Source organism: Bombus pascuorum, chromosome 2 (assembly GCF_905332965.1).
Source record: "Bombus pascuorum chromosome 2, iyBomPasc1.1, whole genome shotgun sequence".
NCBI lineage: Eukaryota > Metazoa > Arthropoda > Insecta > Hymenoptera > Apidae > Bombus > Bombus pascuorum.
This window is the reverse complement of record NC_083489.1, coordinates 21555780-21578778: the sequence shown is the minus strand read 5'-3', so window position 1 is coordinate 21578778 and position 22999 is coordinate 21555780. Positions and strand designations below refer to the sequence as shown.

General features: G+C 32.0%; 1 protein-coding gene across 2 annotated transcripts in view; it reads right to left on the bottom strand.

Moving 5' to 3' along the window:
* The window catches only part of LOC132904614 (uncharacterized), a 344019-nt gene that overhangs the window by 311163 nt on the left and 9857 nt on the right, over positions 1 to 22999 (bottom strand). The window lies entirely within an intron of this gene.

Here is a 22999-nt window from a genome sequence, read left to right as displayed (position 1 = left end):
ACGAGTAGTAAGTCGAGTCCGACTTAGACTTCGAAGCAAAGTATATTCGTTATCCCGTGGACCGTGGATTCGCCATATCGAACCTAGGGTCATTGTCATTAGCGTCTAGTTACCGCGGCCGCTTGTACCAACTATATCTGTGCAATAAACGTTTGTGCAACAACAATGAACAACACCGGCGAAGACTCATTACACGCCCCTAACGCCAACCCGACATATATATATAAATAACGAACCGCCATAGTCGATGTCAGTCGCAAGAAACAGGCTATCCAACCACACATGATATTTTGGAATGTCGCTCATTTGATACATTGATATATTTGGCTTCGCACGATGACATACAACGCATGTATGAATACAAATTACCGTTTGTATCGCATCGATCGGCCAGTAATGTAGTCGCACGGCGTTTAAGATTATCTGAATATCTGCGTGAATCTCGAATGATTAGTGTTATGAGATGGTGTTTAGCAGACAACAAGATTGGATGTAAGTGATCGTTAAGTTTGCTATTCTATCTCCGACTTGTAAAAGTCCTCGTTCGTCGATGAACGGGTTGAGAGCGATTAGTGTCACTTGATAGAATGTCATCTTTGCTACAAGCTTACGCAATTCAGTGACAAATGTTACTCTTTATACCGATCGAAGGATTACTTCTATCGTGTAAAGAGCTACATTAAGGTGTTAGTGGATCGGTTCGTTTCTTATTGGGTCTCGTGTTGTGATAAAACGGGAGATAGTATGCGATAGTGTTTCGAATCTACTTACAGACAAGAAACGCTCTAGAAACTCGACGGTATCAGTAATTTGTGTGATAAAGCTTAATATGAATCGATATTCAAGTACTTCGACTTTGACAGGTAATCATATCGTAACTGGTCATGCATTTTTTCCCTCGCATAATCATCGTGAACTCCAATACCACAGCGGGTTAACAATTAAACTATGCGGTTCTGTGCCTCACGATAGATAACGTGTAGGATTATCAGAAGATAATATGTCGCGCCATGGGATTTTGCGAGTTAACCGTTGAATTTCACTAACACGATTGGCAACAAAAGTTTTTAACGTATGAGGTAAAGTGTTTATCCAACGAAGCATTGAATTTGCCCAGAAGATACTTGCGTCAATGTCGAGCTTGAGCGCCACTAAGAGGAACTGACGCAACATCGTTAGCAACACCGCAGCGCACAATCCTAAGTGTGAAAGCGGTTAAGTCTTAAGACGAGCGACGCGTGATTTGGAACATATTAAACGTATTACGTGATTACCTGCGGAATCGACGACCTGCAGATACAAGCACGCGCCATATGGGGTGAATTTCAATTCCTGTTGATCTGTCCACGAGGATGCGACGTGGGACGGAGATCGGTTCAATGGCAATTAATTGCAATTCAAATAATTTCCATACGGTGTATGGTGCGATTGGAATTGATTCGGCCCAATCGATTTTCAATTGCTAGAGCTGCTGCATAAAGAGCTTGGTCTTTGCTATGAAGGAATCTAGAAGTCTCAGCGAATCAAACAGTTACGCAATTCGTGCTAAAATGCTCAGTTTCTTTAATTGCTTGAACGATTTGTTACATATGACGCGTAATCGAGTGATTCAAATACAGTCCAAGAATTTTTGTTGCCTTGTCTAACGTGACAGGTATTTGTGTGTTTTCGCATGGAATGATAATCGACGATACTACGTATGAATCATTAGATGACCATTGTCGCAATTCGAAACAGCTTCTCCAGATGAGTTCGGTGAGTTGGTCGCGTAAATCGCAAGCTTCTTTGAAGTCGTCTACGTAAAAATCTGATTTGGTATGTAAATATGAAACCGGAATTTTTATATAGAAAATATACGTTTATTGTATGAAAATGATTAAAAATATTTTATTCGAAGTATTGCCCATCGCTAGCTATACATTTTTCCCACCTGTCTGGCAATTGGTGGATGCCACGCCAAAAAAACTGTCTCTCTTTTGAGGCAAACCAGTCATCGAGCTATTTTCGTACATTTTCGAAGTACACATTTAAGAAGTGAAGTGCTGGTCAGAAAGTCGTGTCCCATCGATGCAAATAAATAGTAATCGGATGGAGCCAAGTCTGGTGAGTAAGCCGCGTGCGAAAGTATTTCTCAACAGAACGCTTCAATCGTTTCCGTGACCGGTTTTGCTGTATGCGATGGTGCATTATCATGGAGCAAAATTACTTTGTGTTGCATTTTTTGATATTCTGGTCGTTTTTCACGCAAAGCTTGATTCAAATCGATCATTTGTCGTCGGTAGCGCTCAGTATTAACGGTTTCGCCAGGTTTTAACAGCTCATAATAGATCCCACCAAACACAGAGCATTGTCTTCCGTCCATAGCGATTTGGTCTTGTAGTCGATGTCGGTGGTTCGCCTGGAGCTACCCATGATCTTTTACGCTCAGAATTCTCAAAATATATCCACTTTTCATCGCCAGTCGCAATTTGGTGGAGAAATGACTTTCTTCTGTATCTGGCGAGCAGCATTTCGCAAGTGGTTTTTCGGTTTTCCTGCTGTCTTTCATTCGGTTCATGTGGAACCCATTTTCCCACCTTCTGGATCTTTCCCGTGGCTTTCAAACGTATGGAGACGGCTTCTCGTGTCACGTTTAATCGATCAGCGAGTTGTTGTTGCGTTTGAGCGTCATCCTCATCCAACGATGCTTGCAATTCGCTGTCTTGAAACTTTTTCGGTGGTCTTCCACGTCCTTCGTTCCTCGCGTCAAAATTGCCACTTCTGAATTTTTTAAACCACTCAAAGCACTGTGATTTACCAAGATCATGCTCACCGTAAGCTTCGACAAGCATTCGATGCGATTCTGCAGCAGTTTTCTTCAAATGGTAACAAAAAATCAAAGCTGTCCGCAAATCGTAGTTTCCAGGCACAAAATTCGACATGTTCAACGCTATTACAAACTATGCTGTTGTATGAAACTTGTATTGTTGTAAGTCGAAAATGTTTGTGAGATGTCAACAAAGACTTTTGGCATCAATGACGCAGTTTAGTGATAACTACATTATCACCTAGGGCCATATATAGGCAAATTCCAGTTTCATACTTACAGACCTGTCACGGTCATATACTGTCACGGTTTTAGGATACCATGTTTTTTCGCTGATGAACCGATTTAATAGCTAAGTATGGTGCAGTCGCGGTTCCGTACGTGACTGTATTTAGAAAGCACGTGGAAATTGAATCTCGGGTCTCTCGCGCCACAATATTTTGTGGTATTTTTGGTCTTCATGCACAAGTTTTATTTGCCGGTACATTTTCACGATTTCGGTGATCAAAACGAGGTTATATTTGCGAAAACGTGTGGTTATCACAAAGAGATTGGATCGTGGTACCGACCATGAACATTTAGCGATATTCCAGAGTTTCTTTTGGGGGATGCATCAAAGATTAGTCGAATTTTCATGGTTAAATTATTAATTTTACTCACCACGTGGTGCGGAAGATTAAATGTTAAGACCTTCATTAAATGTTCTAGCTATTCGTATTTGCGCATGAATGTTATATAATGTTGCTATTTACTCGGATTTTTGTTTAACGAGCTCTTTAAGGTTCGAAAACGTTTTATCGCGAGCGCGTGTGAGTTTACAGCGACGTTTACATGTAATGACAGTTTAATAATATATCGATCAGTCCCGGTCTCTCGATGTGTATTCAAATGATGGTGTTCTTCAGTGAAATGTGTCACATGTGGAAATCCTTTTTCGGTGTCACAAAACTTATTCAATTGGGATTGGAAATCCTTTAACACGTGACAGATTGCGGTTGTAAGAGGTATTCGCGGAAGCAATTCTCCGCCGAGAATCCAATCTAACAACGTCTTTTGTAAGATGGTACCTGGCTCGGTTAGTTAAATCTGATCCACGCATGGTAGGTGCCACAATATCTGTGCGCGGAGTATATAGTCCGCCAACTGCTGCAGGCTTACGAAATTCCGAATCGGCTAGTTGCACGTTCCGAGGGATTTTTAAAGCGCCACAATTCATGGGTTCCATCGGCACACAAGATACGACTTCGAAAACTAGTAAAAACGTCAGATCTTCTGTGAAGTTGGTTATTTGCAATTGGATACGTGTTTAGATAAAGTGATTCGCACCGGAAGACATATCATTCATTCTGAGGGTCGATATTTCTATACGCGTTTGAAGCAATTGTAATTGTTTCGCAAACTTATATGTTGGAAAATGGGATTGGGAATAACCTAACAATAGACGACAATGGCGAGGATGTCCTTCCAGTCAAACATATTTATGATTGCGGTAGACAAAAGGATTCGAAAATGCGTGACTGTGTTGGTTCGATAAAAAAGGTCATGCTTTATCCCTTGTTCCAATATGTAACAGGGTTTTACGTTTTTTCTTCACATCCAAATGCACTATTTCTGCACTTGGATAAGAGTGTCCCTCATATAAGCAATTGAAACATAAATATTTTTTCCTTATGATTTAGTTCTGCTCTGTTACAGTTGCTTTTTTGAGCTTGTTGCATCCGTGTACAACATGAAGGCTGTTACACACGTTGCAAATGTTTGGGGTTTGTGTGATGTATACCGACCGGGACGGTTTCTTATTTAGTGTTACCCAATTACTTTGGGAGTTCAACGCATCGCGGACCCGGACGTTTCTAGATCTTGGTATCGATTGCATAGAAATGTAAATGTTTCGTGTGTGCTCCATTTTATATTGGCAACGTAGTCTAATCGCAATAAACATAAATAGTTCAGAAGTGTATCGACTGACGGCTGGCCCAACGCATTTAAAACTGACGGAGTTTGCTATGATGTGATCCACATCGGTGCTCTAACACATTTATACGTTTCGCTCCTATGATTGCTGATTTATTACAACTGTTTCCCAATAGCGTATGCGTAGCTGGCTGCTGAGTTATCGACCAATTTGATTAATTGTGCTACTTCGCCACATAAACATGCTCGTAAGTACATCAGATTTTTATAGCTATTAAGTTGCGTACAATCTTTGTAATTTTCATCAAACACTGGTAAATGACGCTCCGGTAAATTAATGGCAGATTTGCTAGCAACCGTATTTTGATCTATTCTCTGCGAATTCGTATCTCCACTGCTAGAAATTTCGTTTTTTGTCTCGACTTCTGCAGTTAATTTAACGGTTTTTAAACGAGATCCGTTCCCGCATGAGATCTTGTTGTTTCATCTGCAGAGTCTAATTCACCTTTTTACAAAGGTTTTGTAGTCGTGTTCTATTTCCTTGTTGCAGTCGTGTAATGCGACTAATCGCACGCTAGTACTTTAGTAAACGTACGCCATTTTTTGCGGATCCTAGTTATTGTGACAGTGCTTGTGACCGATACCGTGGTAATCAGCTGAAAGCTTGCCTTGTGTTGTGAATCCACTTCTTTCGAATTGAGGTTGCGATACACTAGCTTCTTTTAGCAAATGCACTTGCACTTAATAAACCAAAATGATCAGGCACGAACAATTACAAAATGTTGCAGTACGAGAGATCGTTCGCGCGAATTATCACAAGACTTCCTCGAAGTGCAACTTAATGCAATTGAGTCTTTGTGGAGCGTAAAGACTATTCGGAAAAAAACAGGATAGGCGCGTAGACTTGTAGAAAAATGCGTGTTTACGTACTGAAATTCTATTATAGACTGATAGTGAAAAAAATGGTTGTAGATAAATGGTTAAAGGCAAATCATTGGAGTAGACACTCGAGTGGAGTAATGAGAGTATAAGTAATTGGTTAATGCATGTTTTCAATTTCCATTTCCAACCTCTGCGTCCTGATGACATTAGGTAGTGGCAAGCCCTGAGGTAACGGCGCGCGATGTTCGTGCGTTCGACTAACGGTTTGTAAACAATAAAATAACAAAGCGCGCTGAATTTAAGAAAAGGCAAGAAAGGTATGCTAATTCAAAAAGATCCGCGTCGTTAAGGTTTCCTTAACTATATATGGTCATCGATTCTTAAACTATTTGTAAAGACTCGATGGTTTTATAATCGTGTTGTTGCGTTGCAACAATAGTAGATTATTAAAAAATATAATACTTTTATACTTTTCCTAATTCAATAACATATAAGGAAAGGTATGAAGACATGAAGATATAAAACGATATCAAAGACATGAAGATATCAAATTTATTTATATAATATATATCAACAAAAGATTTAGAAATAGAAATTACTAATTTTTTGCTTACCAGGTATATTATATCTCCACAAACTTTCTTGTTGTTATTATTATTTCAGTTACATAATATAAAATGTTTAGAAAGTTGATAATTATACAAAGTTTCAAATTGCAAAGTCAAAATTTAAGATGGGTTCCTATTAAGAACACCATTCTTTTTAATTATTCAATTTGTGATCCAATTGTGTACAATGATATAACTTAATGTTACTTATTTATATCGTCATAGTGTGTTCATTATTAATCTTATTATTCTTGTAGTACCAACACATTTTTAGTTCATTAATTAGGAAAAGTTAGAGAGTTTTACAGCACAATATTTCAAAAATTTATTTGAAAATCAGAGAAGATCAGTTATTCTTATAGTACACGTTACTTCAGTAGCAAACTCGAATGATCGAAATTCCAGAACTTGTGAAGTGCAAGGTGAAACTTATCTTCTTCTAATACTACGGGAGAAACATAGATATGGAAATTAAAAAGTTTAAGGAAATTTTAAAATTCCCCATTTACTATTGATAGCAGTTATTTCTTTAAAAATTATAGTGGAAAATGAAAAAATATGACATCAGTCACATCTTTTAAAACTGATGAAACCAATGAAGGTCGCTAATTTTCTATCATAGATAAACCGTGTTATTCATCACTGTATGTATTTTTTTGTTCTGTGAAGATGGATTAAGTAACTTATTCACCCTACCACGTCAAATCTTTTGTGATTTTTACAAGTGTGTGTATATTTGCAGTCCTTAAATTATTTAATAATGTCTCATTAAAAAAATTCTAATATTGAAAAAATGTATATATTCTAATATTAGTAATTCGATAAATGAATTAAAAAATTATTAATAAAATGAGATATTGAATAAATATAATTTACGTGATGTTTCATTAACTCTAACGATTTCTGAAGCAATAATCTTCGAATAGTTAAAAGTGTGCAATTTTATTCTGTACATTGGATTTATTTTGAGTGATGATGATTCTCATCAAGTAAAAGACATCGGTTCTTGGAAGCAATCAGCCTTCAACCACAAATTTTAAATTAGTCTCATGAAAAACATTCAGATTTTTATCAGTCAACTGTTTATGATCTATTCTTATTTCAAGCAGTTAGATTTTAATCAGACTAGTGAAAAATTAGGTTCCACCCAAAGAGTTTCCAAGACTTAAGAGATGAAAAATCATTGTCAGAAGTCTCAAAATGTGAACTGTACCTTTTTATTGACTGATTGAATGGATGTCATTGTTGAACGAACGTAGAATACGAATACTAGTGTCTGTATCGGAACAATGCTGATGCTAAACCGTTACATGTTGAACATGATTAATACATGACTCGTAAATCGATCTTTACAGAAATGGCAAACATACCTACATTTGTCGATATATCGATACAGCAGTTCATTCGTTTTCCTTACCGAAAGATACATAATCGTGTTCACTATCAGTCTTTGTTTAATTGAGAGTGGATTACATGTTTACTTTATGTCCTGAAGAGGATAATTATACTGGCTTAATTACGTTAAATAGCACGTTTACTACAATTAACGACGACGACTTTTATAAAAACGATGGACAACGATTAAGGTATAAGACGTTTCGACAAGTCTCCACAATTTTAATTTTGTAATTCACGATCAAATGTTTAACTAAGCTAAATGCTTGTTGCTTTACGACTGAGCCCAAACTTCTATCGCACGGAGAGACGTGTTGCACGGAGAGACGCGTCACTGTATTTTTCTCCAGCCGAATAAATATGTAAATCGATCCAAGACCGATATCGAGAATCAGTCACATGGTCCCTTCATCCTCACGACGTGCCAACCATCCGCCGATCTAACGCATGAACGCTACCTCAGCAGAGGCAATGGCGTGCAAAGTTGTAAGTGTGCCCGGTTTTCCATTCCGATAACGATTCCGGACCAGTCATTTTGCTCTACCCAAACATGAAAGTGAAGGTATGACTAGTATTTTTTCCAACTTTGTATGTTTCTTTACTTTTAATATATTTTTATAGGCTTCGCTCTTCCCAAAATGATTCGAAATAACCAAGATAAAACCGATAAAATAAAATGTGTACACTTTTGATATGTTGTCTTCCTGAGCACTGGCGTTGTTTACGGAGGATGTAGCGAAAGGATTCATAATAGTCGTGTTCCAAATATTTTGTATATCAGAAAAGGTTTTTACATGAAATATTCAAATGCTTCCGCGAGTCACTGTATATTCATAAAGAATTTGTAATCTTCTTGAAATTTTGGTGAAATGAATTTTCTGTAGTAAATCTTCACAAAGAATTTATAATCCTGTTGAAGCTGGTCAAGTAAACTGTAAGTAGCAGATATTTTCTAAAAGATTTCTAGTCTTATTAAAATTGCGGCCACACAGGCTGTTAACAACATATACTAATAAAGAATTTATCAGCCTGTTATAATTGTAGTTAAATAAACTCAGCAACAGATAACTGGACAGTCGAAATTGTGAACAAAATATCAAAAGTAATAATTTTCAATAGAACTAAAATAACCCATCAATTTAGCTAATAACATTATATGTGCATTTTTCAAACGTTATCGAGTTTAAATATCTACCATTTTTATAGATTTAGAGGAGGAATAATAAACGATGAGAAATATATCAAACTATTTAAATTTATTTATTTGCAGTTTATACTTTCATCTTTTATAGCTGCAATCTACTTGGCATTTATAATCATAGTTCTCTTTTTTATATCCTTTAACATTAAAGTAAATTATTCTATCACTCATAATTTTCTTTCTTTATTACTAATGAAATATGCTTTTCAATTTAAAAATATAATTTTCTTGACATTTATATCGTTTATTATATAAATTCACTATTTACCTAAAAATATTATAAATACAAGTTCATTTAATATTACGTATACTTCTTCTGCTTACTTTTCATCTATCCTATACTCATTCTTTCTATTGTATAATATCTATATACAGTGGCTCACAAAAATATTTGCTGCATATACAAAGCATTTCGAAATTTCATTAGCATTGTAATGAGGCACGATTGTGACGATGTATCGTGAGCATATTGGTAAAATTTGCAAACAATATTAATATATTTAATAAAAATTAATATATATATAAATAACAATATTTTACATAGAAATTGTTATATATAATAATATATTTATAATTATTCAAGATGGTAATACTGAATATTAGTTAATTTTTAATTAATGGATTATTGGTTGCTTAAATACTTACAATAAGTATGACGGGTTCACGGGAAAAAAAGGAGAATGTTAATTTTAATGAACTTTGAGTTTAACATTTTCTGGTATGCTCCTGTATGTCTCCTTTATCACTGGTTATGTCATATTGCAAATTAAAGTCTTACAGCTATAGGAAATTGAGGCGTATAATAAGGAAATGATTTTCATTTTGTAGTTTAATATGTTATATATTACTTAAAATTATTACTTAAAAGTTAAAGATGATGCCTAATAAAATGAAAAATAAAATTATGCTTTATTTTGATATAAATTTTCGTTTTCTGAGAAATGTCAAATCTTGACATTTCCTCGTGAACCTTTCATATCTTTATGCTAAATATCTTCTATAACTCCTATATAGCTGCATCTACAGATTTGTTGCTAACTTTACCCATATAATTATAATTACTATGTCTCTTTGTATAAAACACATAACATATTCATCAAAAATTTCTATAAGTATTCAAATTTGTCTAAAGATGAAGAAAATGAAGGACGATTTTTTAAATTGAAAACAATATTAAAACTTCATCCATTTTTAAAGAGGTATCTAAAGTGAGCAGAAGTCTCTTTATCCAGATATTCTTACTAGATATTCAGTAACATCTTCGGATGTAGCCCTAGCGAATTTGCGTACACATCAGCACGTCGCATCGCATCGTCTCCGTGGGGACATATGAGAAAAATGAAATTCATCGCCTCTCGAGATTTCGCGAGATTCGTACGTCTCCGCGCAAACTTTTCACGCACGACACGTATTTTCTTCGAGGACGAACTTTAGTGCTATTCATATCACGTTCGGCCATGCTTAAGAAACGTTGTTAAAGAGACGGTACAACATATGTTACTTCTCATCATAATATTCGCGTCAGTCCGATTCCTAAAACGTTGACCGAAATCTATTCTAATCTTGTTGAAATTGAAAATTGTTTTCAATCCTCTCAAAAAGATATTCCAAAGTTTATTGTTTTTCTTCTAATTCAGATAAGGAAACAACTTTGTTAAAAGAAAGTAAAAGAAAACAGTAGTAGACATATGTACAATGTCATTTTGTTTTGATAGTACATTCGCCTTTTCAGTATTTACCATTTTGTATCAATTTAAAGCAATTCGAAAGTAAGTTAAGTTCCTATATGTGATACAAAGAAAAACAATATTTGCAAGTGAATTCCAAACACGTGTTTGTTTATAACTTTCTTTTAAATCTTTTACAATAGCCTCATTTTGTGCAACATTTCCCAATGTATCCTCTTTTTTCGGATCTTGGCCTTTCTTTAGTAATTTTGATGTTCAAATAAATTACAAATCAACTAGTTTTAGTTATTTAAATTAATATAATAAGTTGAAAAATTAATGTTAGTCTTAAAAGAATATTTGGTTGTGTGTATATATATATATATATACCAACTAGTTTCGCGAACACTAGGAAAACAATATTTCATATGCATTAACTACATATACCTTTCATGAAAGTTTTAATTAAAAGTGTGTTTTATAACTGGATCAAACTAAATAAACATGGTACAAATATAGCTTAAATAAAAAATATAAATTCTCGGAAGAAATATTAGATACATTATACAGACAATCATTAAAGTACTATAAAAAGCTATATATATATATATATATACACACTAGAAAAACAATATTTCATATGTATTAACTACATATACCTTTCATGAAAGTTTTAATTAAAAGTGTGTTTTATAACTGGATCAAACTAAATAAACATGGTACAAATATAGTTTTTTTATATTTTTTATATATATATAAAAAAAAAAATATATATATATACACAACTAAATATTTTTTTAAGACTAACATTAATTTTAATTAACACTAACATTAATACATATATATATATGTATTTGCATTTGGAGTCTCGGAAGAATTATTAGATACATTATAGAGACAATCATTAAAGTACTGTAAAAAGCTATATTTGTACCATGTTTATTTAGTTTGATCCAGTTATAAAACACACTTTTAATTAAAACTTTCATGAAAGGTATATGTAGTTAATACATATGAAATATTGTTTTTCTAGTGTTCGTGAAACTAGTTGGTTGTTATCGTGTTCGAAACTTTGATCAATATTCAATTGTTATACAGGATAGACGTAATTACTTTAGACTATTCTATTATAGTAGCTGAATTAAAATTTTTTGTGTACTGCATGGTTTCAAGAGTCTTCAATTTTATTTTGTATATTAGATCTTCTTATAAAGCGACTGTACTCTTTTGAGTTTTCTTGGTATCATGCGATCCCTTACAGCCTCCTTCCCAGAAAGGTATCAATGCCTTCTATACTCCATCCTTTATACAGATTCTTAAGACAAAGTCTCTATTTTTTGCAATGCGGCGTGGGGTCGTTTGTTATCAAGTAAATTATCCATTAGTGAACTATATTACGCATCTTTGAAATAGTTATATCATTGATACCTCATAGCTCGACTGTTCGAATCGCTGGCTATCGACTTTTGAACATTCACTCAAGCACTTTGCCAAGGTCTTTATAAAATCCTTAGTTAAATTATAAATTATGATAAGATTAAATAATGGCAGATAATATATAGAAAATACGTTGCCATAATATTAAGAAAATACGTTGTCACCAATATATATAAACCTACAATTTTTTATGTCCATCTTTTAATACATCGCTACCATACAATAGATTCGAGCAAAACGTACATTACAGACCAAATTTCTTGTACTTTTTTGTAATTTTATTGTAGATATTTAATAATACGATATAATTTTATCATAAACAAAGTGATTGAGTACTAATGATTTCTACAGGTTGATACACCTTAAAAAGTAATAATATATTATTTATAATAGTTAATTCCGTTCTTGAACCAAGCTTGCCAGTTAAATATATTTATTTGTTTCATAACTTAAAATTAAATGGAATTTTATTCACCTTAAAGAAACCATACATATGTAATAGTCATTGAGATAACTTTAGCAAGCATAATATAATATATTTTTGTTCCATCTAAACTAAAGAAACAATTTAAAAACAACTTCCTTTGACTGCTAGATAAGACGCGGTTCGAAATATTACTTATCGTATTTAATACATTAACCATATCATAAACCTGATCTGCACTCATTTATTCTCAACGATCACCATAAAATGAATGTAATAATTAGATGATCGTAAAGATGAACGAACCATAGATGAATACTGCTGTCTAATTTTTCAACATTATAAACTTTTCTTGGTTCATTTAGCGACATTCACTATCACCTGAAAAATTCAGACTTACATCGAATTTCATGCACGTATGAAAGTGTTTCTCGCCGACCACACTCAGAATATCAAATTTTCGCGAATGAAATATCGCCTCAGCGAGTAAACGGCAAGAAGTTGAGACTTTTTCCTACACATATTACGTTCGTTTCTGGCGGAGAATGATGAAAGAGAAAAAAAGGACCAATTCAACTGCGCCAACTGTACAAAGTGCAACATCTAAATCAGAACACCTAAATATCTCCATTTTTTTATAACTTTACAAAAACATCCTGAGAGAAAAATTATATTAGTTTAAGTTACATTATTTTATTGTTACACTATTTTTAAAACTAAACTTAGAATATAAAACTGTAGAATAAACTTTTTCTCAAGATCGTCTTGTTATGAAATTTCAAGGTCATCGGTACTTTTAAAAATAAAATTTTGTATTTTTTATGTATTAATTAATGCGTCTTCTTATACTCTCTACAAAATTTTAAATTTGTATTTGCAAATAACATAATATTTTTTCGAAGTTGTTTAGATATTGTAGATGAATTCCTTCTTTGGAAACTACAACAGAGATGCAATGAAATATGTATCATTAAAATCAGTAATTTACACTTGAGTATACTTTTTTTCTTATTTGGAGATTTGAAGTAGCATCAACATCTTAGCTCATTAGCAACTATATACTTGATAGTTAGTTATTTTGAAACATTGTTGAGTTTATCATTTTAATATAGTTTCTTGGATATATGTAATATGTAATACGTTGATGAGTGAAACTATTGCTATTCAATCTTTTTTTGCCCCCGAGAGCTTCTGCATGTGAGATTTAAAGGTGAACAGTCTCATTTACACTTATTCTTCGACATCAGATGGCCACCACCATATATTTGTATAGCCAATTTTTAGGTGAGTAAGGATTGTTTGGTTTCGTCTGTTTAATTCAGCTCATAGAACGTTTTCATAAATATTGCTCCTTACAATGAAAATCTTTCAAGATGTATGAACTTTCCAATAATCATTGCATTTTTTAATTATTTTGATAATCAGAAAACTTCTGAAATCCCTGTATAAAATTAAGATACTTTGAAAGAGTATGATTGAAGCATTTTTAGCTATTTTATCTGCGGTTTTGTTATCTATAAGGTCCATATGGGATGAGATCTATCTTGGTCTGACTTTTTTGTTATTTTTCCAGAGGAAAGCTGTTATGGATTTTTTATCTTATTGATTCACTGATTATTTGATTTTTCATGCTTTCAGTTACGTTTTTAGAGTCTGCGAGTATATTTAATTTAACTTTAATATGAAAGTTTAATATTTGTTCGCATCAGCAATTTCAATTTCAATTTCAACGATTTGGTGAATGGATCTTATTGCATATACCTCATAGATAAAATTAAACGTGTATCATCCAGAATGTATTTAACAGTTTTATCTTGATATGCAACAGCATACCCGTTGCCTTTGACAAAACGGGAACTGTCAATATATATCGAATTTATTAAGAATACTAATTTGTAATATAGTGGATCAATAGACGATCTAGTACAATTGTTGAAGAATTTGATCATATTACGAAGATCCAGCAAGTATGACGGATCTTCTACAGATTTATTACATTCGGATATTTAGACGTTAAATCTTTGAGGTATTTATTCATTTGGATATAGAACAAAAGATCATTATATCTAGTTAATCAGGCATTATCGTAAATAGTATCGAAAAAAGCCAGGATTTGACTGCTGCATCACTTTACAGAATGTTAGGTCCTATGAACTTCTATCGGTTTGAGATGATAACGGAAGAGGATGAAGCCAAAATAAGTAAGGCGTATGTTAGTTTGGTGAACTCTCGTATAATTATTCTTGAATTCTACAGCATCATGTCGATGCTTGCACTTAGTATAGATTTGCGATGAATAAATGCCTATTTCTATGCTCCTTTCATATCTTCAAACTAAGCTAGGTACGCACCAATTAGTAACGGTTTCGGAAAAATGATTTGAAGTGAAAACAATCAAGTAAGTATAAGAGTCATAGCGTCGTTCATATCGCTTAAGCTTAATTTGTAACTTCCTGCGTCGGTGCAAAAAACAATTGAATATATTGGTTAAATCTCAATAACTTGAAAACAGAAAGAAAACATGTGGAAATGAGAAAAAATGCTAATGTTCGGGCGAAACTCAAGCTCGAAGCATATAAAGAAATGTGAACCTTCGAATTTGGTTTGGTATGGAGAGTATAACATGGGACTGGAGAGAGAAGTGATAAACACTCGAAAGTGTTGTAAGCAGTTCCTTTTCAATTCAACGAAATTGTCTGTATTGCGATTCCTATTCAGATTCAACAAAGTGACGATTCATAAACAATCAAAATTTCAGAGTTTTGTACAACACATAATATATTCATAAAAGTTTTATGTAACAAGTATTTGAACACTTTTGTGAGTTACCGTATCTTTCAAACAAAGCATTTTCATCTACATATCAGGCATTGTAGACACTTGTACAGCTGTGATAAATATTTGCAATAAATAAATAGGAAACCTAAATTAATTAAATAACTGCAGAGATTGACCTTTTCCTCATCGTTATTTAGTATTTGAGTGTGCAACCTCACTATACTATACGTATACTATAAATAATTATGTTACTTACAATACTATAACAATAGTGCAATTTTAGTTATTCGTTTTTTAAAAACTGTAGCTTAATAGTATAAGAAAATTATATACAGATTCTAATCATACTTGTAATTTGTTTGACACTGTGTAATGTATTGCATAGTAATCTCTATATGGAGATTCCAATTCCAATTCCTCCAATAAAAAAATAAAGGGATAATATTTTTAAAAGTTCAAATACTTAATTAGATTCACATCTTTAAAATTCTGACTTACACCACTATAATTTTCAGTCCGCTGCTTAGATGAAATACCGCAGCCTTTATGTTGCTTTTACCGATCATCGTTTGACGATATGTGCACACCTCGTCAAACTCGTCGATAAAAGCGGCCCGAAAGCTTTTTTCGCACGTTCCTCTATCGATTGCCTGCTCGCTAGACATTGTTGAGGGCTTGGTAAACACTAAACTGCGGTTAATTCAGGTGCTTCATCGCGCTGATCGTTGACACGATTTTTTTACCAGTTATTCTGGGTTTCAATATAGGTCCTCCACTTCTGTGTGCCTGTTGTGTCGTCGATGCCAGTTGAAAACGAACCGCGGGCGCCTCTTCGGCTAGATGGATGGCTATTGGTTGCTTTCTTTTTACTTTTTTTTTTTTTTTTTGTTGCTTTTTCTCCACAGAAATTTTCGATGGGCAGATGCGTAGTTTCATGTGGACAAAAATTGATCGATGGACGGTGTGATGATACGAGTAACGTCGAACATTTAATTTTCCTCTTCACGGATAAAGAGTTATCTTTTTTAATTTAAATATTTTTCTTTTAGTGATTAAACTGTTATGCAAAGTAGCCTAAGACTAGAGAATTCTTTTGCAACAAAAATCAGAAGTTTCAAGTAATGAGTGTTATTTTACTTTATAGCAGATAAATACTACTGATAAAGAATACATATAAAATTTATTTGTGTTTAATAGAATTGTTCAAAATATTAATAAATAAAATTTTACTAGTTCTATGCATTCGAATTATTTTAATTTCTTTTTATCACTCATATTGGATATATAATTATTAATATCCAATTGTAAATATCTAATTATAAGCGATTTAAAGTAAAATATTTTGTTATATGACTCAGAATTATAAACAGAATTATTTTATTTTTCAGTTTAATTCAACATTCATAATTCCTTTTCTGTAATACGTGGTAAACAAAGAATATAATATGTTTAATTTTACTATATCTTGTGCCTATTAGATATTATTAGAAATAAATACTTGTAAATAATGTAACTATAAGCTTCCATATTTATTATTAATAATACGTATATAACATAAATATACACATACTACACATACAGATATACAAATATACATAAATATAATGAATATAAAATATACATAGAAGAAAAAATATCTACACGAGGAAACATAATTATGAAATTATCTATAAGAAACTTTGAGTACGTTATCGCATGACTAGTGAAATAAATTTATCCTGAAACTACTGAGAATTCGTAATTTCAATGAAAACCAGTAACATCGTTTTTATCGTAAAATAGTCAAGTAAATTATTCACTTGAAAAGACTAAGCCGTGTCATTTTATATCATTGCATTTATTGTCATTTATTATCAGATAATTTGTACGTATAATAACAAAAAGCATAATGAAGAAACATAAAAGACTTTGCAAAAGTACTGATCTCGACAGTATAGAAGTATTTAAAACAAATACTAAATATTAACACAATTTTATTTTTATCTTTGGTTGTAAATTTTATAAAATTGGAAAGTTAAATGAAATATCAAGATTAAAGGAAATGTCCTGTGTATAATAATATTATTGATATTATGTAATACACTTATTGATTATTTAGCTTTACTTAGTACTTTGTCATTAGTTTTTAATTACTTTTTGTTAAATAATGTTTTACATTAAAACTAGCTAAAGTAAATATTATTAATTAATTCCAGTATTTTTCGTTAGTTAAATAATTCCATTACTAATTAGGTTATTCATTAAATATTATCGAGTGTTAGCGGCATATTAAAAACTGGCTTCAAATTCAATTGATAAGTTATTAAATTATTTGAGTACTTAATACACTTCTTAAATCAATAAACTAATTCAACTCTCATTTAAATTTCATTAAATCAAGGATATACCTTAGGTATAAATCTATAAATATAAATCGGAACATCTCGAACAAAATTTGAATTCTTTAACAAAGCCCAAACAAACGAAAAAACTTTACTTGCATGCATACATTACTTATCACGAAAAACGACAAACTTCAAATCACATTTTCCTTTTTGCCATCACCACACCTAACCATCAAATCTCTTCAAATATTTTCTCATAATAAACCCCAAAACGCATTATCGAAAATATTCTTTCCGTCAGTCATTTCCTTCATGGTGCACAACATATTCTCGCATCTTGCGTGCATGTGAATGAGGTACAATTTAAATCCATTTTATCATCGTTAAGTTGATCGAGTTCTCCGACGTAACCAATACTCTGTATGTGAACGAACCCGCTCCTCTGAAACGAGGAAATTATTGGATTCGTTCGGAAATTGTGAAATTCTCGATGGTGACGATCTAACCAGATCAACGGTCGGCATTTTCACGTTCCACACGTTTATGTGCCTTTCTCAATAGGGAGGCACGCGCGTACATACACGAAAATTCCTAGCTGGATCGAGAAGGATTTTTTCCCAGTCAGTCCCGTGATTGCATTCGTGTTCCAAACTCTCTTTAACGAGGCGATCTATACCAAGAGCCCTTTGCGCTCGTTCCATCCGGGTTTTACCTAGCTGACGCAGCCCCAGCGAAGAAGTGGATCGGGAAAGCTTTTTTCACGGCACGGTGTGACAGACGCATCGCGGTGCCTGGAAAAGCTTTAATGAGCAGTGGACGTCCATTATCTAATGGTTGGAATTGGTCGGTTTTTCAGTTTTCGAACATCCGCATACACACGCAGTGCTGGTTGCGGAATAAATTGAAGATATTGAAAACAGAATTGTGACTATTCGAATTGTTTCCAACAAATATTTATCTAAAATTGTTATCCGATTAAATTCATTTCGATCCAATATTTTATCTGCATAATAGTTATTTATTATTTGTAAAAAAATTAATTCATTTTATTATTTGATGCCTAAAAGAGTATCTTAATATAATGATTTTAGAAATAGATAATAAATTCACGGATTTATGTGAAAAAAGTCAAGAGTGTAACTCTTATGTACTCCAATAATGGATATTTTTCTAAATATTCAAAGGAAGTAGGAAAAATTAATTTTCTGCAAAAAATGATTTTTATAGCATGTAATGTAGAATAATTTAGAAAGATGCTTTTCTGTAATTTTTTAAATTTGTTTTTAAAGTTTTTTAAAGGGCTGGCGGAGATTTATAAAAAAAAGTTCGTACAAAATTGACCTTGAACATGATTTTCAAGGCTAACGTATTTTTTATTGCAATCTATTCTACTCACCACGAGGAGCAAAGGTCTCAAAGAAACTTGGTCGCAATTGACTCCTCCTCCCGAAAAAAAGAATGTTGAAGTTCTAATAATTCTTAAACTGCTTCATTAACAATGTGTTTACATTTTGTGGTCATGTGTTACATTTCTCCCTTTCTTTGTCCCTTTCTTCATTGCATTTTTCTTCCTTTTTCTAGCTATTTAAACTTACTTCAGTCAATAAAAACCATTCAATTCGATGTTTTATTTATGCAACGGATGACCAACTTTAATCACTATAGGCACATAGTTCATGCCATTTGGTTGCAATTTCTGTTGGTTATGTTAATGCATTCATTATATGGTACGAAACGTATAATTGTAAATTAAGTAGTATCCAATAACAAAAGTTTCGTGGAGTGACGATATAGCTATTTGGAGTGCATGAACGCGGCGAATTTTAGAAAGTTATAAGTTTCCTCTCGTATTCACTGCGCTGTCATATGATTGATTCGACAACCTATTCAATTAGGTTGTCCGAAAAGTGTCTTTCTTTTACAGACACGTTTTTTACAACAACGCATCTTTATACAAACATGAAACCTAATCTGTCGAACGTTATGATCTTTATTTTGATAGAACAAAATGGATCAACGTAATTCGATAAATTAGTATAAAACGGAAAATGTTGTGCATCCATTATTTCCTTATAAAACGAAAGAAACTTTTTGGACGACCTAATATGTAAGCTCATTAGAAAACATGCACGAGCAAGGATAACAATTAATCTTTTCTTCTTTAGGAATGCTGAGCCTTGTCTGATGTTTCATATGGATTTAAATGTCGCAATATTAATTCTTGATCACCAAATTGTTAACTTAGTTGAAAATCATTTTTATACACGTAAGGGTCTTCTATTATTACTGTAGTCTGATATATCTGTAAGTTCCTGCTGCTTCGTCTATTATTTTTTTTATTAAATATGTTATGTCTTCTATTAAAAATAAATATAAATATATAGATATATTGTAAATAAAGCTCGTTTAAGAATTATTAAAAGTTTATTATTCTTTTACCACCCTGATTCCTTTATGATTTTTGTTCTTCGTAATGAGCTAAATACATTGCAATAAACAGATTTAACCTTGAATTTTAATGTCAAGGTTGGTTTTGCACAAAATTTTTTTTACAAATATCCACCAAACCGAAAATGTAAAATCTATACAATCTTCTTTGCACTTACTTTCTTTACATCCTGTACATTATATAGAAATTGCAAGATATTTACTACAAACATATATTTTTTTTAGAATACATCATGAATAGTCATTTTAAACATATAATAAATATTAAAAATAATCCCATTGAATAAATAATAATAATCACTACGGAAATGATAACAAGTGCAAGGTTTGGACAATCCGACAATTTGAGAGTTGCATTAAGTTTGTCGAAAATCTCTTATTTATTGTCGAATGATCTTCTATTAGGGTCTTTCTGCAAATTGTAAATCGTCTAAACATTCTCTACTCTTTCGAAAATAGCAAAGTACAACGTGCAATTTACAAAAATGCTCCTTAAAGTCCTCCACCTATAAAAAAAGTTACTACTGCAATATTATAGCCTCCTCTGTACCATACAACTTCTATAAACAAATACTTTCCATATCTCTAAAAGAAACGAATACTCAAGGTGATTAAAGTTATCGTCCCATCCTGTACATAAATATATTTTATATATTTCTTCTAAATTGTTGTACAGAAAATAGTGCTTAATAGTCGTTACTTGTTCCTTTTTAAGAAATTTCATTTTGCGAAACAACAACGAATCATAAAATATTCAATTGTTTACATTTGCATCTTGAACCGGTAGTACAGAAATAATTGAACTTTCCCTAGAAAACAAGGTTTTTTCGTTTAACAAAATACAAAGCTTTCTCTTCTCCTTTGTTATTGAAGTAATTTTCATTCATCAGTAACAACGTTACTAATTCCCTTAGAAGCTCGATCGAATGAATTCAAAGTAGAGTCATGTTTTTTCAAGAGGTTGCGCTCTATTCTTGGAATACTCGGAAATTAATGTAAATTGTAGAGTTTCGCGTATAAAAAGGGGAACGGTACTATGTTTCGTATGGCGAAGCGTAAAGATAAATTATGAGTTTTTCAAAAGATCGAATAGAAATTCCAGACACTATTTCGAGCAGAAGAATATCGAAGACGTTTTAGAATGACACAAATGAATATTTGTTGAAAAGAATATCATAAAAATCTCATTTTGCAAACAAATTTTGAAGAAATGATTCTAGAAATTTTTTATAGCAAAATGTATTAAATTACTTTAAGATAAAAGTTGTCATCAAAAAAATTAATAGATATTTATCAGTAGACTACAGATTTTTATGCATTTATGGGACATTAAAATATGTAAAAATGAACAGATGACACATAATATTAAAAAGTTCAAGTATATAAAATTCTTGATGTACTAATATAGAGTATATTTATATAAATATACTATATATAGTATATACTATATATATACTATATTATATTATATTATTATATATATAGTATATTTATATAAATATATAAATATAATAATATTTAGAGAGTTAAATTTTTATTTAGATTCTATTTTTTCTAGTTATATTAGTAAAAATACGAATTTGCATAAACATTTGCAATTTATTTATTACTAACATGAAGATGGAACTGTTGTTTTCCTAATCAAAATCTGCTGATTATCTCTTCATAAAAGAGACATTCAAAAACTTGTTTGTTGATGAGAAAGTGTTGTATCTGATGTATCTGTTGTACATTCTGTTAATTTCTTCTGGCATTAATTATACAAAGTAAATCTGTTTCACAGTTCGAACTGTTTTTAAGAATTGATAGAATAATAGTGTGACACGAGAATAAAATGTATTTTCAAGTTACAATAAATGGTTCATATTTTCGTAGAATAAACGAGGCGGTATTTAAATCATCTCTTGTCATATAAGATAGCAAATACAGAGATAGTGCTGATATTAATTTGAATAACTGTATATGTTTACTTCCTTCATAAATTTACCATGTAATAGATTTCGTCGTGTGTGCACATTATCGTGCTGTATCTTTCTATCTTCGTACCTTTTTTTATACAGTTATATTAGGTTTTACATACAATTCTTACAGTTTACCATTTCTCGATACATGAGATTTTAGACGCTAACTGTACAGAAAATTTAATATCTGTTTCATAAAGTAAAAGCTTCATGTTCATGTTAAATCCTTTATTAGATCAACTCTATAGGAATTAAACAAGAGATATTGCCGGATTATAGTTTAAATCCTACTTTTCGAAGTTGCAACTGCATTTTATATCACTTATAATTCCAACGTGCGAATGAAACTCAAAAAGATTGTAATGATCTGACTTACGTCAATTAATTGTGACGTCAAACTCTCGTGAGAGTTTATTCGCGAACCATGGTTTATTATCGTCTTCGAAATAATCTTCGATTTATTCTTTGTCTATTATGTACCCCTGAGTTTTTATACACTTCTTCGTACTCAAATTGCATTCGTACTTAAATGGTTCACGAAAATCAGTAAATGAAATACAAATATAGTTATCAATTTGTTCTATAGTTGTTGTTTTAACTAGGACATCGGTTTTTTCGTTGCTTGGTATTCCCATGTGATGGAATTCAGAAAAATCCTAAACTATCATACTGTATTTGCGGATTTTTGCGTAGATTTGTTATATTTTCTCTTAATTTCGAGAATACAAAACTTAGTTGCTATACTTGTATTTGGAGTTATGTTGGGGTTATATTTATGAAGACAAATAAAAGTACTAAGAGAATCAATATAAATATTAATATTATGATCTGCATTAATGCTTGGAATAGGAGGACCTGTAGAGGCAAATAACAGATGCCACTTGTATATATTACATTAAATTGGATTTATTAGATTAATCTTAGATTACTTTATTCATGTAAAATGATAAATGCAGAAACGACTTCAAACAATAGTTAGAAAATAAAAGATTGTTTGTTCATAAAAAAGAACTCTGGGATCAAATACGGTGAATATATTCTCGAACGGATCTTTTCTATCAGAAAAGAGCAATAATAATAGTCTTTTATGCATACTTCTAAAAATGAGGACATAGTATATCCGGTAATCTAGCGAATAGCGAAAAAAGAAGAAT